We start from the raw sequence: 14,084 nt of genomic DNA, 5'->3' as shown, positions 1-14,084 counted from the left end.
AATTAACTGTCGTTATAGCAAAATAAGCCACAAAATGCTGTTTACCAACCAATATACTTTTGGGTATTGTCAATGGGCATCGTATGCCAGTGAATAAAGTGGAATATGTTGGAAAGTTGCAATTTCATATACACTAGGAAAAAAGTCTACCAGCCTGATGGAGGACAAAACAGTGCAAAATGTAGGGCTCAAGAGCAGATCATACTGTTAGTTACTAATAATTAACCAAACCAGATAACCCTGTGCTCAGCATGTCCTGATCCGGGTGACATTGTGCAACAGAACTGAGATCAGGAGCAGAAAGGGCGCCATACACTGGTGTATACGCTGGCGTCTGCCCCGGCTGCTGCTCGCGGTCACTATGAATATGGGACCAGATCCAAAGGATTCAGCTACAAGGTATCAACACCTCCCGATCTATGGCCGGTTGATAAGTGGATCTCCAATATTGAACACTATTAGAATACTCTGTAATTAGAATTAAATCATTGTACATTACACTGGTCCGCTCGGCAGCCATTGATCCCCCGCCGATCGGCTACGTAGAATCAGATGGGCGGACGGTTAGTAGCTCGTTAAGGAATCACGACTGCACTTCTGTGCTAACAGACAGATCGTTAATATGATTGATCGTTACTATGATTGATCTGTGAGTTTAGGATATCATTGTTACCTAGAACGATGATTTTTGGCCGAACTTGGAAATCATTTCACCCGACAAACGAGCATTCTGATTGTTCATGCTGTGATTGGCGCCCAGTTTACACTGGGATGCTCACGATCGCTGGGACTGGGGACGCACACTTCCTTACAATCCGCCAGTGTAAATGAGGCTGCGTTCACACAATGCAACCACATTGAGTTTTTTTTTCTCTGCAGCGTTTGTGCCATGATATTGGAAAATCCTGGAAAATTGATGTTTTTTTTGCTGCAAAAACAGCAGAGCACGCGGCCTTCTTCACACAACTTTTTCAGCTTATTTACTTTTTTTTTTTTTTTTTTTTTAAAAAGCTTTTTGGTGGGAGATAATTTTTTTTCTGAGATTTGTAACATGTACTGTATGTTTCTGCCATGTTAAAAGAACTATGACAAAGCCTATGGGAAAAAAATACAGAAAAAGATGCCATAAATGCCAGAAAAAAAAATGTTGTGTATGTAAAAGTTTCACTTGCAGGGAATCTGTCAGCAGGTTTTTGCTTTGTAATCTGAGTGCAGCATGATTTAGGGGCAGAAATCTTGTTTCCATACAGGGCTTCTAGGTACAGTTTTGATAGAATTGCTGTTTTCTCTGCTACAGATGAAGCAGTGCTCAGAATGCTGAGCTCTGTATAACCCCGCCCACAACACTGATTGGCTGCTTCCTGTGTACACGGCACATTGTTAGAAAGTTGCCAATCAGGGATAGGGGCAGGATTATAAAGATTAGCTGGACTGTCTGGCACTGGACACATAGTCCTTTAATGATAATCTCCTGCTGATAAAACATTGTTTGTATTGAGACTACTAATAAGTGATGCATTTCTGGAATCAGACTCTGTTACCCTATATTATGCTAATGTTAATTAGCAACGACCTGCTGACAGATTCGATTAATATCCTATACCCTTGCAATCAGTAGCATTTTTTTTTTTATGTAAAATGATGAAAGAGTATGCAGTCTTACAGGAGCTCAGATACAAGAGCTTCTCACTAAATTAGAATATCATCAAAAAGTCAATGAAAACCCAAGTCATTATCTCAGTAAATTAGAATACTTTATAACACCAGCTTGAAAAATTATTTTAAAATCCAAAAATGTTGGCCTACTGAAATGTATGTTCAGTAAATGCACTCAATACTTGGTCCTTTTGCATCATTACTGCATCAATGTGGCATGGCATGGAGGCGATCAGCCTGTGGCACTGCTGAGGGGTTATGGAAGCCCAGGTTGCTTTGATAGCAGCCTTCAGCTCGTCTGCATTGTTGGGTCTGGTGTCTCTCATCTTCCTCTTGACAATAACTTATAGATTCTCTATGGGATTAGGGTCAGGCGAGTTTGCTGCCAATCAAGCCCAGTGATACTGTTGTTTGTACACCAGGTATTGGTACTTTTGGCAGTGTGGACAGGGGCCAAGTCCTGCTGGAGAATGACATTTCCATCTCCAAAAAGCTTGTCGGCAGAGGGAAGCATGAAGTGCTCTAACATTTCCTGGTAGACGACTGCGCTGACTTTGGTCTTGATAAAACACAGTGGACCTACACCAGCAGATGACATGGCTCCCAAACCATCACTGATTGTGGAGACTTCACACTAGACCTCCAGCAGCTTGGATTGTGGCCTCTCCACTCTTCCTCCAGACTCTGGGACCTTAATTTCCAAATGAAATGCAAAATGTACTTTCACCTGAAAACAACACCTTGGGCCACTGAGCAACAGTCCAGTTCTTTTTCTCCTTGGCCCAGGTAAGATGCTTCTGGCGTTGTCTATTGGTCATGAGCTGACACAAGGAATGTGACACTTGTAGCCCATGTCCTGGATACGTCTGTGTCTGGTGGCTCTTGAAGCAATGACTCCAGCAGCAGTCCACTCCTTGTGAATCTCCCCCAAATTTTTGAATGGCCTTTTCTAACAATCCTTTCACGGGTGCGGTTATCACGGTTGCTTGTGCACCTTTTTCTACCACACTTTTTCCTTCCACTCCACTTTCCATTAATATGCTTGGATACAGCACTGTGTGAACAACCAGCTTCTTTAGCAATGACCTTTTGTGGCTTCCCCTCCTTGTGGAGTGTGTCAGTGACTGCCTTCTGGACATCTGTCAGGTCAGCAGTCTTCCCCATGATTGTGGAGCTACTGAAACAGACTAAGGGACCTTTATAAACGCTTAGGAAGCCTCTGCAGGTGTCTTTATGTGAATTATTCTAATTTACTGAGATAATGACTTTTGGGTTTTCATTGGCTGTAAGCCATAATCATCAACATTAACAGAAATAAACACTTGAAATAGATCACTCTGTGTGTAATGACCCTATATAATATATGAGATTCACTTTTTATATTGAAGAACTGAAATAAATGAACTTTTGTATGACATTCTAATTTAAGGCTGGTTTCACATTTGTGGTTGAGTCCGCAGCGTATTGTCCACAAACGCATGCAAAAACGCCTGCAAACACATGATAAGCTGCATTTTCTACCTGCATCATCTAATGCATGGCGGCAATAAAAATGCAGCGTTTGAATGCGTTTGCATGCGTTTTTACATGCGTTTGCACTTTTTATGCGCATGCGTTTGATATTTCCAGGAGGGCGTGTCTCAATGGGCGTATCTAAATCAGTTCCTGGACATGCGCAGTCTGAAGTGCGCAAGCGCATCGAACACATGCGTACGCAAAGACGTGTACGCATGCATTCCCATAGATAGTAATGCGATTTTTTAACGCACTCATCCGCATGTGCATGCCTGCGCATATTTGATGGAAATTTGCCGCCTCAAAAATTGCAACATGGTGTGTTAGCCGCGCCCCGCAGCACACTGCGAAAAAACGCATGCGTAAGCAAGCGCGGGCGAACGAATGCAAACGCATGCACCTGCGTCTACAATGTTAAAAATAGGAAATCAAGACACATGCACATGTATGCATCAGAAACACTGTGGACACAACCGCAAATGTGAAACCAGCCTAAGACGTTAATTTTTCATGTACCCACTACAGTCTTTGTAGCTGTTCACAGATTCGGAATATTTTATTGTTGGCACCAAAAAATGGAGACAAGTCTTATCTTCGGCCAAAATAAATATCAAACTCTTCCAAAATTAATGGACACCATCTACGTGTCATCTGAGTGCTGTCTATTAATGGATAATTTATTTGCAAAAAATGGACATTTTAGTGAGGCATTACCACATTATAAAAGTAGCGCGATGCTTTTTTATCGTCACTATGAACTCCAATCCTCTAGTTTATCGAAATTACAAAGTGTTCACTGGATGCACGGGATTCAAGAATTGATTTGATTATTTATTAACATGGTAGCTTCATGTGTCTGACAAGCTGCAGTGGAAGCAAAGGGAGAAGCAATGTTTGTTGGCGCAGGGCTGAAAAAGCAATTGTGAAATATGAAGTCCAGGGACAGAAAGCCAAAATGTGCCCGTGTGCTGCTACTGAGGATCAATGGGTCACTGCACAGCTAATGTCTATGAATCATCATCTACTGACCCAGGACATAACTACAGTGGGTGCAAATGTTCCAGATGCACCGGGGCCCTGGAGCCTAGCGGGGCCCCAAAAGTCCTTTTGGTCCATACGGGAATAACAATACTATTAAAGACCCGTCATAGTTGGGGATCTGCATTGAGGCTACAAGCTTCGAATTACACCAAAAACACAAATTTATTACAACTTCTCGATTAATTTGCAAGGTTGGCTCACACAAATGTGTAATATAAAAAAAAGGTGATAAGTGGCAACCATATATATATGTAGTGCCGCTTATTGCCAAAGGCTTGCACAACTTAAAGCCCAACTCTGCTGGACATTTTTTTGCAAAGGGCACATCTTGTTTTTCAGTCATGGTCCAATAGGCATTTTCCAAGGCCCTTGCCACCTCCTGAATGGGCTTTGAGTGCCACTAAAGCATCTCAAAACCTACTTTCTGGGAGGCTTCGTATCTAGGAGATTGGGAACTCTATCAGGAGTCAGGGATGTCTCCTGGTTTTCCGTGAGACTCACATGAGCTATAATATAGGCATAGCCACACGGCCACGGATGTCTCTGCAGGTGCTACTACCACTTGTCCTTCAGGGGGAATCAATCCCCCCATTCTCCTAAGGACCTTCCATCTGTCCATTTCAGATTCACTTCCATTTATGCAGTGTCAAACCCACACCGGCCAGGTGTGACAGCATAGTGGATGGGATTTCAAGAAATCCTAAGTCCACAATGCGTCCACAGACGCCTGCGGATCACCCGGAGAGACTGACATGTGTCGTGTCTTTTCAGACCGCAGCATGTCACTTTCTCTTGCGGATACACTAGTTTCCATAAGAAAGGCTACATCAATAGAATGTATTGGATGCGGTAAAGCTGCACGGTTCAGTTATCACATGCAGATTTACCTGCGTTCAATAGAAGACAGCGCTTTGGATGCAGAGAACATATGCTGCGTCCAAAGCACTGCTAGTTCCGGATCGTGGGCACCCGACCTTATAGCTTGGCTCAGGTAGTGGGACGCCACTTGAGTATTCAGGTACTAGGTGCCTAAGCTGTTACTCTGTACCATGTTACATTGCTGTTCTGATAAATTGAACAGAGTTGTTGACAACTCTGACACATTGGTTTCTCATAGCTGAGTCAACTCTGCTACATCACTGTGCCAGCTCTGCTGAATTAAACTCAGAGGCTGGCTTGCCACTTCCACAGTGGTTCCTCATTGCTGAGTCACCTCTGATACATGGCTGCGTCATCCAAACCCAGGTCTTTGAGGGTCCATCTCAAGACGGGAGATGTAATACCATTAATGTAATTTTTGAGTAAATAAACAGGAATTAAAAATTTGGGTTTATGAAACTTTTTTCAAATCCAATTACTGAATTTTATGTTTTTTTTAAAGCCCTGATTTCAAAAACATTTTTACTTTTAACAATCAAGTATGGATTTTGCGCAAAATGAGTGTGAAATTACGTACAAGTGAGATAAACCTAAAAAAACCTTTATTGTAGCAAAAATGTACACAATATTATATATAAAAAATTATTGAACATTCATTCTACAACTTTATTGGAAATTCATTCTTGCGTCTTTTCATTTACTCTTTAAAGCTTCTCTTGATACATTTTCTCTTATAGAAGGCCTGCAGATCTTCTTTGTGAAGCATCCAGCAGTAGTCCGCCATCATGTTCACGTTCCATCTCCTTGATATCCTGATGAAATCTTTCTCCTTGCTCTTCGCTAACAGCACCAAGGTTTTCAGGAAAAAAGTCCAAATGAGAATGTAAAAAATGTAATGTCAAATTCATCAGACAACCCAAGGCTTTGAAACACTTCAGCACGGTCATCATGATGGACTTAAATTTTGGATCTTTGTTGTTACCTAGAAATTTTGACACAACTGCTTTAAAAAAATCACAAGCACTTTTCTCAACAGCTTTAATTTTTTTCAAACACATCGTCCTTTATGAGTTTCTGAATATCCGGACCCACAAAAATGCCTTCCTTCAGTTTTGGTTAGGACAGTCCCTGAAACTTTGTACACAGGTACTTAAAACTCTCTCCTTCTTTCAGTAGAGCTTTCACAAACGGCTTCATCAGTCCAAGCTAGATGAGTGGTGGCAGGAGAACTTTCGTGGGATCAACTAAACTTTCCGCAACTATGTTCTTGAGTCCAGGTTGCAAAAATGTTCTCCATGGCCAACTTTATTGGCTCCAGTGTGAGTCCTATCCCGGCTGCCCCATTCTTACAATAAGCATGGGTACTTTGTGTACCCTCCTTGCCGCCCAAGGAGCAAGAGAGAACTTTAAGATCACCACATATTGACCATCCTTGATCTTTGTTTCTTGAGAATACTACATTTTCACAGCTTTCCTTCAAGTGAACAAAATGGCCTATAGGAACTGGAGAATACTTACTGCCATTGTGCAGTAGAAGAGCTTTCAGACTTTTTTGGGGGATGAATCAATATATATATACAGTATATATATATATATATATATATATATATATATATATATATATATATATATATATATATATATATATATATATATATATATATATGTGTGTAGATAGATAGATAGATAGATAGATAGATAGATAGATAGATAGATAGATACACACACACACTGCTCAAAAAAAATAAAGGGAACACTAAAATCCCACATACTAGATATCTCTGAATGAAATATTCCAGTTGCAAATTTTTATTAATTGCATAGTGAAATGTGTTCAAAACAATAAAACATAACAATTATCAATGTAAATCAAAATGAATATCCAATGGAGGTCTGGATTTGGAATGATACTCAAAATCAAAGTGGAAAATCAAATTACAGGCTGATCCAACTTCAGTGGAAATGCCTCATGACATGGAAAAGATGCTCAGTAGTGTGTGTGGCCTCCACGTGCCTGTATGACTTCCCTACTGTACAACGCGTGGGCATGCTCCTGATGAGACGGCGGATGGTCTCCTGACGGATCTCCTCCAAGACCTGGACTAAAGCATCCGCCAACTCCTGGACAGTCTGTGGTGCAACGTCATGTTGGTGGATGGTGCGAGACATGATGTCCCAGATGTGCTCAATCGGATTCAGGTCTGAGGAACGGGCGGGCCAGTCCATAGCTTCAATGCCTTCATCTTGCAGGAACTGCTGACACACTCCAGCCACATGGTCTGGCATTCTCCTGTATTAGGAGGAACCCAGGGCCAACCGCACCAGCATATGGGCTCACAAGGGGTCTGAGGATCTCATCTCGGTACCTAATGGCAGTCAGGCTACCTCTGGCGAGCACATGGAGGGCTGTGCGGCCCTCCACAGAAATGCCACCCCACGCCATTACTGACCCACTGCCAAACCGGTCATGCTGAAGGATGTTGCAGGCAGCAGATCGCTCTCCACGGCGTCTCCAGACTGTCACGTCTGTCACATGTGCTCAGTGTGAACCTGCTTTCATCTGTGAAGAGCACAGGGCGTCAGTGGCGAATTTGCCAATCCTGGTGTTCTGTGGCAAATGCCAAGTGTCCTGCACAGTGTTGGGCTGTGAGCACAACCCCCATCTATGGACGTCAGGCACTCAGACCATCCTCAAGGAGTCAGTTTCTAACCGTTTGTGCAGATACATGCACATTTGTGGCCTGCTGGAGGTCATTTTGCAGGGCTCTGGCAGTGCTCCTCCTGTTCCTCCTTGCACAAAGGCGGAGGTAGCGGTCCTGCTGCTGGGTTGTTGCCCTCCTACGGCCCCCTCCATGTCTCCTGGTGTACTGGCCTGTCTCCTGGTAGCACCTCCAGTCTCTGGACACTACGCTGACAGAGACAACACACCTTCTTGCCACAGCTCGCATTGATGTGCCATCCTTGCCAATAATTTCCATCTGTTGTCTATTCCATTTGCACAACAGCTGTGAAATTGATTATCAATCAGTGTTGCTTAGTAAGTGGACAGTTTGATTTCACAGAAGTTTGATTTACTTGGAGTTATATTCTGTTGATTAAGTGTTCCCTTTATTTTTTTGAGCAGTGTATGTATGTGTCACTTTTATAATGCGTTTATCTGCACATATTAGATCAGTGGGGGTCTGACTCTCGGTGCTCCCACTAATCAGCTGTTTGTAGTTGTACTTTAAGCTGTGACTTTGTGCATTATTAGGACATATTTTCCACAAATTACATGTTATATTATGAGACTAGATAAGAAGTCTGACCATCATGTGATGACTTCCCGTAGAACACCATGCCTATGTTCCTGGCCATAATTACAGACCTAAGGCTATAATGCGGTTCAGTGCTGTGTTATAGGGTGTTTTCCTGGAAATTTCCCTTTCTCTTGTACCCCCCAGGTCATATGAGAGGCCGCCATTTATCTTTAGCCAAGGCACACACTGGCACACACTGGCCGGGGCGGCAGGCGCTGCAGATCGTGACTTTTGTATGTACTGTTTGTTTATTGAATCAGAAATTATGCAATGTTTGATACAAGAAGAAATGTCACTGATTAATAAATCAGGGTTGTGTAAGAGCAGGGCTACAAGGGCGCCATAAACGGGAACCCTACTAATATACGGATGCTCTACTAATATAAAAGCTAATATCAATGAGCCCAGGGTGGTGGAGGATGAAAAACTCCTCTCCGCACTGTGTCCTATACTGGTCCCCTGACATCACTTGACCGCTGCAGCTGATCAGTATCTGCTTATTGGCTGCAGCGGTCACGTGATGCCCCTTACTGGGGACCTGCTGGAAACACAGTATGGAGGAGATATTTCAGTTCATGTGTCTACCACAGCACATCCAGCTGAAATATTTTGTGGCCCAGAGATCTGACGGTTCCCTCCATTGTAAAACACGACGCTGACCAATCAGAGGCCCCAGCTGACATAATGCATTGCCCATGACAGGCACGCTGTAGTCAGCTGCTGGCCCCTGTGTAGGCTAAGGAAGAGGATGCCGCACGTAGTGGGAGAGTAGGAGGGTAAGAATTATTATTTTTTTAAATGTGCTGGAGAAGAACGGAAGAATGGGGGATATTATACCAGGAAGGAGCCCAAGATGGGGGACATTATAATAGGAAGGGGCCCAGGATGGGGGATATTATAATAGGAAGGAGCCCAGGATGGGGGACATTATAATAGGGAGGGGCCCAGGATGGGGGACATTACACCAGGATGGGGCCCAGGATGTGGACATTATATCAGGAAAGGGCCCAGGATGTGGACATTATATCAGGAAGGGGCACAGAATGGGGAACATATACCAGGAATGATGCAGGATGTGAGATATTATTCTAGAATGGGGGCATTATACCACGAAGGGGCTCAGGATGGGGACATTATACCTGGAATTGGCGCAGGATACTAGGATGGGGGCATTATATCAGGAAGGGGTTCAGGATGGGGGACAATAAACCATGAAAGGGCTCAGGATGGAGGACATTACAATAGGAAGGGGACCAGTATGTGGATATTTTATCAGGAAAGGGGCCCAGGATGGGGGACACTAAACCAGGAAAGGGTGCAGAATGGGAGACATTATACCATGATGAGGATATTATACAAGGAAAGGGCACAGAATGGGGGACTTTATAGCAGGGAGGGACCCAGGATAGCAGATATCATACCGGTTTGGGGACATTATAACAGGAAAGGACATTATTACGGGAAAAGTACATTATTAAAGGAAAGGGCCAGAATCAGGGACATTATAAGAGAAAGGGGTCAGGATAGGGCACATTATTACATGGCGGGCGAACACATGTCTTTATATGATCTAAAATGCTACAAGGGCCCATACATCTGGCCAACATGCATGTGAGGGGCCAGATCCAAATTTTGTGCCAAGGACCATTGGACTCTAGCGAAGCCACTGCTGACATGTCTGTTTTAGTAAATACTTGATTTTCCCATAATAAAACAGATCTGGAACTTCTTTTATTAGAACTTGTTGTTCCTCTGTTATTCCTCCCGGAAATGTACAAATTCGAGTTAAGCAAAATATTACCATATTAGTATTCCCTGGTTGCCGGAGCGGAGCCCTGTGAACCTCCTCCAACCTGCGCACATCCCTGCCGGCACGTCTCTGGTAAGGAGCCCATGGACTACTAAGAGGCCACTGGACCAGGGCCCTGCAAATCTTTCCGCTCAACTTTAGTACAAATAAATGGACAAGTGGGCGTGACCAGACACGTACACATGTTCACTCCAGATCTGCAACACGTTATTTTTTTCTGCAGATTTCATCCTTTAATCTGCAGCGGGTTCACACAGTTTGGGGCGGATTTTTCTCGGGGGGTGCGTGAACCCTCCGCACGGTCGTACCATAATACGCCATTGTTCTATCCGCATCTGGATAAAGAGCCCGGAGCATCTCCGCCATGTGAGTGTGCTCTTAAAGGGATTGTCCACCTTCTTGACTGCCTCACATAAAGTATAAAAACCATATACTTACCTCCCGGCACCGCTCCGGCGATGTGGGTGCTGCGATTCATCAATGTCATGTGACTGCTGCAGCCAATCAGCGGCTCTTAAGGAATAATGAAGGCTTCCATTGATTGGCTGCAGCGGTCATGTGATATAACAAAGTCACTGGAAATCACAGCCGCTGGTTCAGGGAGGAGGGGTAAAAATATGATTTTTCTTATTGTTTCAGGCACGAAAGGATGTCGAGTAGTGAACAATCCCTTTAAATAGGAGACCTTATGTTTACATTTAATTTTGAGGGACAATTCTCTCCTTTTCTCTATTTATCCCTCACAACTCCCAGACCTGCCAGGAATAACAACTGAACATAAATACCTCAGTCTTATAGTGGGGGCTTCAGGGGGTCCTCGGAGAGAAACAGGGTCCAGTCGTGTCCTCCTCCCGCGTCCCTAGTAATTGTTACTAAGCCACGTGAGGAAGACGATACCCTCCCCGACCAATAGCGAACCCTCCTGCCTGATTGACAGCGGTACGAGCCAATGACTTTTACCCGGCGGCTTTTTTTTCTTCTTTTACTGGACACGCCCTCTGGCTGCAGCAGTGCGGGTCACGTGACGGAGAATTTGACAGGAGATGCGCAGAGAGCGAGAGAGGGGGGAGACTGGCAGAGGGTAAAGCCGGGCACCGAGCGGCGGCCGGGGAGAGCGCACTGCCCGCTGGGGAGAGCGCACTGCCCGCTGAGCAGGGTCCGGACCCGCCGCAACGATGAGGCTGGAGAGAGGCTAGAGTAGGAAGAGCCGGGGACAAAGGCGCCTAGTATTCAGGTGAGCGGCCGTCATAGGTTATCATTCACTATTGCGTCTTACTCATTTTAATATTTATTTTTAGTTATATTTGTTTCGCTATTTTTAGTATATTTTATATTTTTTTATTTTAATTTTATTCCATTTTTTTTTATTTTAATATATACAATTTTTTATATGTTCTATTTTTTTTGTCTTGTTTATTTATTTTTTTATTTATTTTTTTTATGTTTGTTTTGTTCTATAATTTTTTATTGTTTTGGAGACTGGTGCAAACTTGCAACCCATGCATCAAGAGTATATATATATATATATATATATATATATATATATATATATATATATATATATATATATATATATATATATATATATACTCTTGATGCATGGGTTGCAAATTTGCACCAGTCTCCAGAACAATAAAAAATTATAGAACAAAACAAACATAAAATAAATAAAAAAATTATATATATATATATATATATATATATATATATATATATCACGAATGTAATGATAGTTGACCGCGGCGGCTGTAGAACCATCCTGGATAATCTCCGTTTCCATGCAATGACCGTTTTTTACGTGGACCACAAATGTTTTTCCCGATTCCTGTCCTATTTCAAAAAGGGACCTGTCGTCAGATTCTTATTCTTATGTTATGCGAGTGTTTGATTTTTATTTCTTTATTGTTTCTTCTCTTACCATCCATATCTAATGCGTTTTTAACATCAGTTTTTACATACTGTAATTCTCTGTGTAATTTAAAGCTCGTTTACACATGTAATAATGGCATCTTGTATAAAGATTTAGATAGAATAGCCTGTATATATTGTCAAAAGCCCCCTACATATACTATGCAGGCACCCTCTAGTGCCTTTCATGTGGCACTAAAGGGTGTTTCACCTTATTTAATCTATTAAACAAATAAACAATGTGGGGTTCCTTCTATTTTTGATAACCAGCCAAGGTAAAGCAAACAGCTGCGAGCTGATATCAGGCTGGGAAGGTCCATAGGTTATTCGGTCCTTCCCAGCCTAAAAATCCCAGCCTGCGGCCACCCTAGAAGTGGTACATCACATAAGATGCTCCAATTCTGGCACTTTGCTCAGCTTTTCCAGAGATGTGTCACTTATTAGACTGTGTGCTCAGCATTCCGAGCTCTGCAATATCTACAGTGGAGAAAACCGGGATTTTATCAAAAGTGCACCAAGCAGCCCAGTAAGTGACACATTGCTGGAATCAGGGTCTCTGCCTCTACATTGTGCTGCTCTCAGACTCCATAGTAAAACCCTGCAGATACATTCCCTTTAAGAAATGTCAATATCGCATAGTAAATAGAAGGGCATAATGCAGCTTTATGCCGGGAATACAGTGTAACCAGCCAGCGTAGGTACATGGTGGCAGAAACCCAACAGTGACTCTTCTCTATCATCATACTGCTCGCCCTATAGGGGGCACCATTCCATGGATACGAATATACTAAGGAAATGCCCCTTATGGATGTCAGAGATGTACAAGTTCAGGTCACGATCAGAACACACTCTTTAATTTTTACTTTTTTACTGATAAAGTTTCTGTGATCATTACCGATTTTAAAATAGCAAAAAGTTACACAAAGTTGTCAAAGTTTCATGTGATGACTTCCAATAACCGAGAGATATATTATCATTAGGACACTGGAGTCACCAGCAGGAGACTGGACGTTCCTTAGACATAAGTACAAGAGATTCATTGTCCTTGTCTGCTGGCTTCATTAAAAGAAAATGATCGTTTTCTCAGCCCAATGACTGAAGATGGATGGTCAGTGGAGAACATGTTAACCCTTTAAGGGGCTGTGCCGTCAGGACTATATATATATATATATATATATATATATATATATATATATATATATATATATATATATATATATATATATATATATATATAATTTGTTTTTTTTTTTTTGTTTTTTTTTTAGCATAAGGATATTACATCTGTGATTTGGTCAGATGTTCCTTAAAGGAGTTGTAGTTATTCAGTGGACAGGTGATGACTTCCTGATCAGTGGGGGTCCGACCACTAGGACCTGTACCCATTAGCATGGAGAACTTTTATCTGGAACGTCAGGTCAGACATTATCCTCATCCATAGGTTAAAGGATAATTATCCGATTGCTGAGGGTTTAAAAGTTGGGCCCCCACCATTCTGAAGAGCGTGTGCTCCTTGCCTGGGAAACCAGCCACCTCTGAGGTAGACTGTAACCTTGGCATCGAACTATAGCAAACTATATAGAATTAAAAATCTTCAGAATGGAGGGGATCTTTACTGAGTAATAAACTGCCAAGGTGCTTGTTTTTACCAGCACTTTGCAATATGAACCATTAATGAACATGAGAACACCAAATAGTAACTTCACACTAGGCAATTGAATCTAAATAATTTTATTGAATACAAAAAAAACATCTTTATAATAGCAGTAAGGGCATACTTCCAAGTACAGGAACATGGGGGGCTATCCAAACAGGGATTACCATTAATATAATGATATCATGATACAGACATAAGTATGACCACGTGATAAGGTCACTGTGCCAGTGATCACATGTAATACCGCTAAATAGCAACATACATAAATATACACAGAAGAAGGTAATGGTATAGTTACCAATGGAAAACACTGCAGGAC

The 14,084-nt window shown here is 42.4% G+C and overlaps 2 protein-coding genes across 3 annotated transcripts in view; one reads left to right on the top strand and one right to left on the bottom strand.

Annotated features, from left to right (window-relative positions):
• Positions 1–11,118, bottom strand: part of DNAI3 (dynein axonemal intermediate chain 3) — a 52,513-nt gene extending 41,395 nt beyond the window's left edge. For both annotated transcript variants that reach the window (XM_077277626.1, XM_077277625.1), the window contains exon 1: positions 10,986–11,118. The gene's annotated coding sequence lies outside the window, so the exon portion shown is untranslated. The remainder of the gene's footprint in view (positions 1–10,985) is intronic.
• A 91-nt stretch (positions 11,119–11,209) lies between these two features.
• The window catches only part of MCOLN3 (mucolipin TRP cation channel 3), a 28,840-nt gene continuing 25,965 nt past the window's right edge, over positions 11,210–14,084 (top strand). The window contains exon 1 of the mRNA XM_077277630.1: positions 11,210–11,434. The gene's annotated coding sequence lies outside the window, so the exon portion shown is untranslated. The remainder of the gene's footprint in view (positions 11,435–14,084) is intronic.

This window comes from Ranitomeya variabilis, chromosome 8, assembly GCF_051348905.1.
Source record: "Ranitomeya variabilis isolate aRanVar5 chromosome 8, aRanVar5.hap1, whole genome shotgun sequence".
NCBI lineage: Eukaryota > Metazoa > Chordata > Amphibia > Anura > Dendrobatidae > Ranitomeya > Ranitomeya variabilis.
Note: the sequence above shows the minus strand (reverse complement) of the source record. Positions and strands in the feature narration are given on the sequence as shown.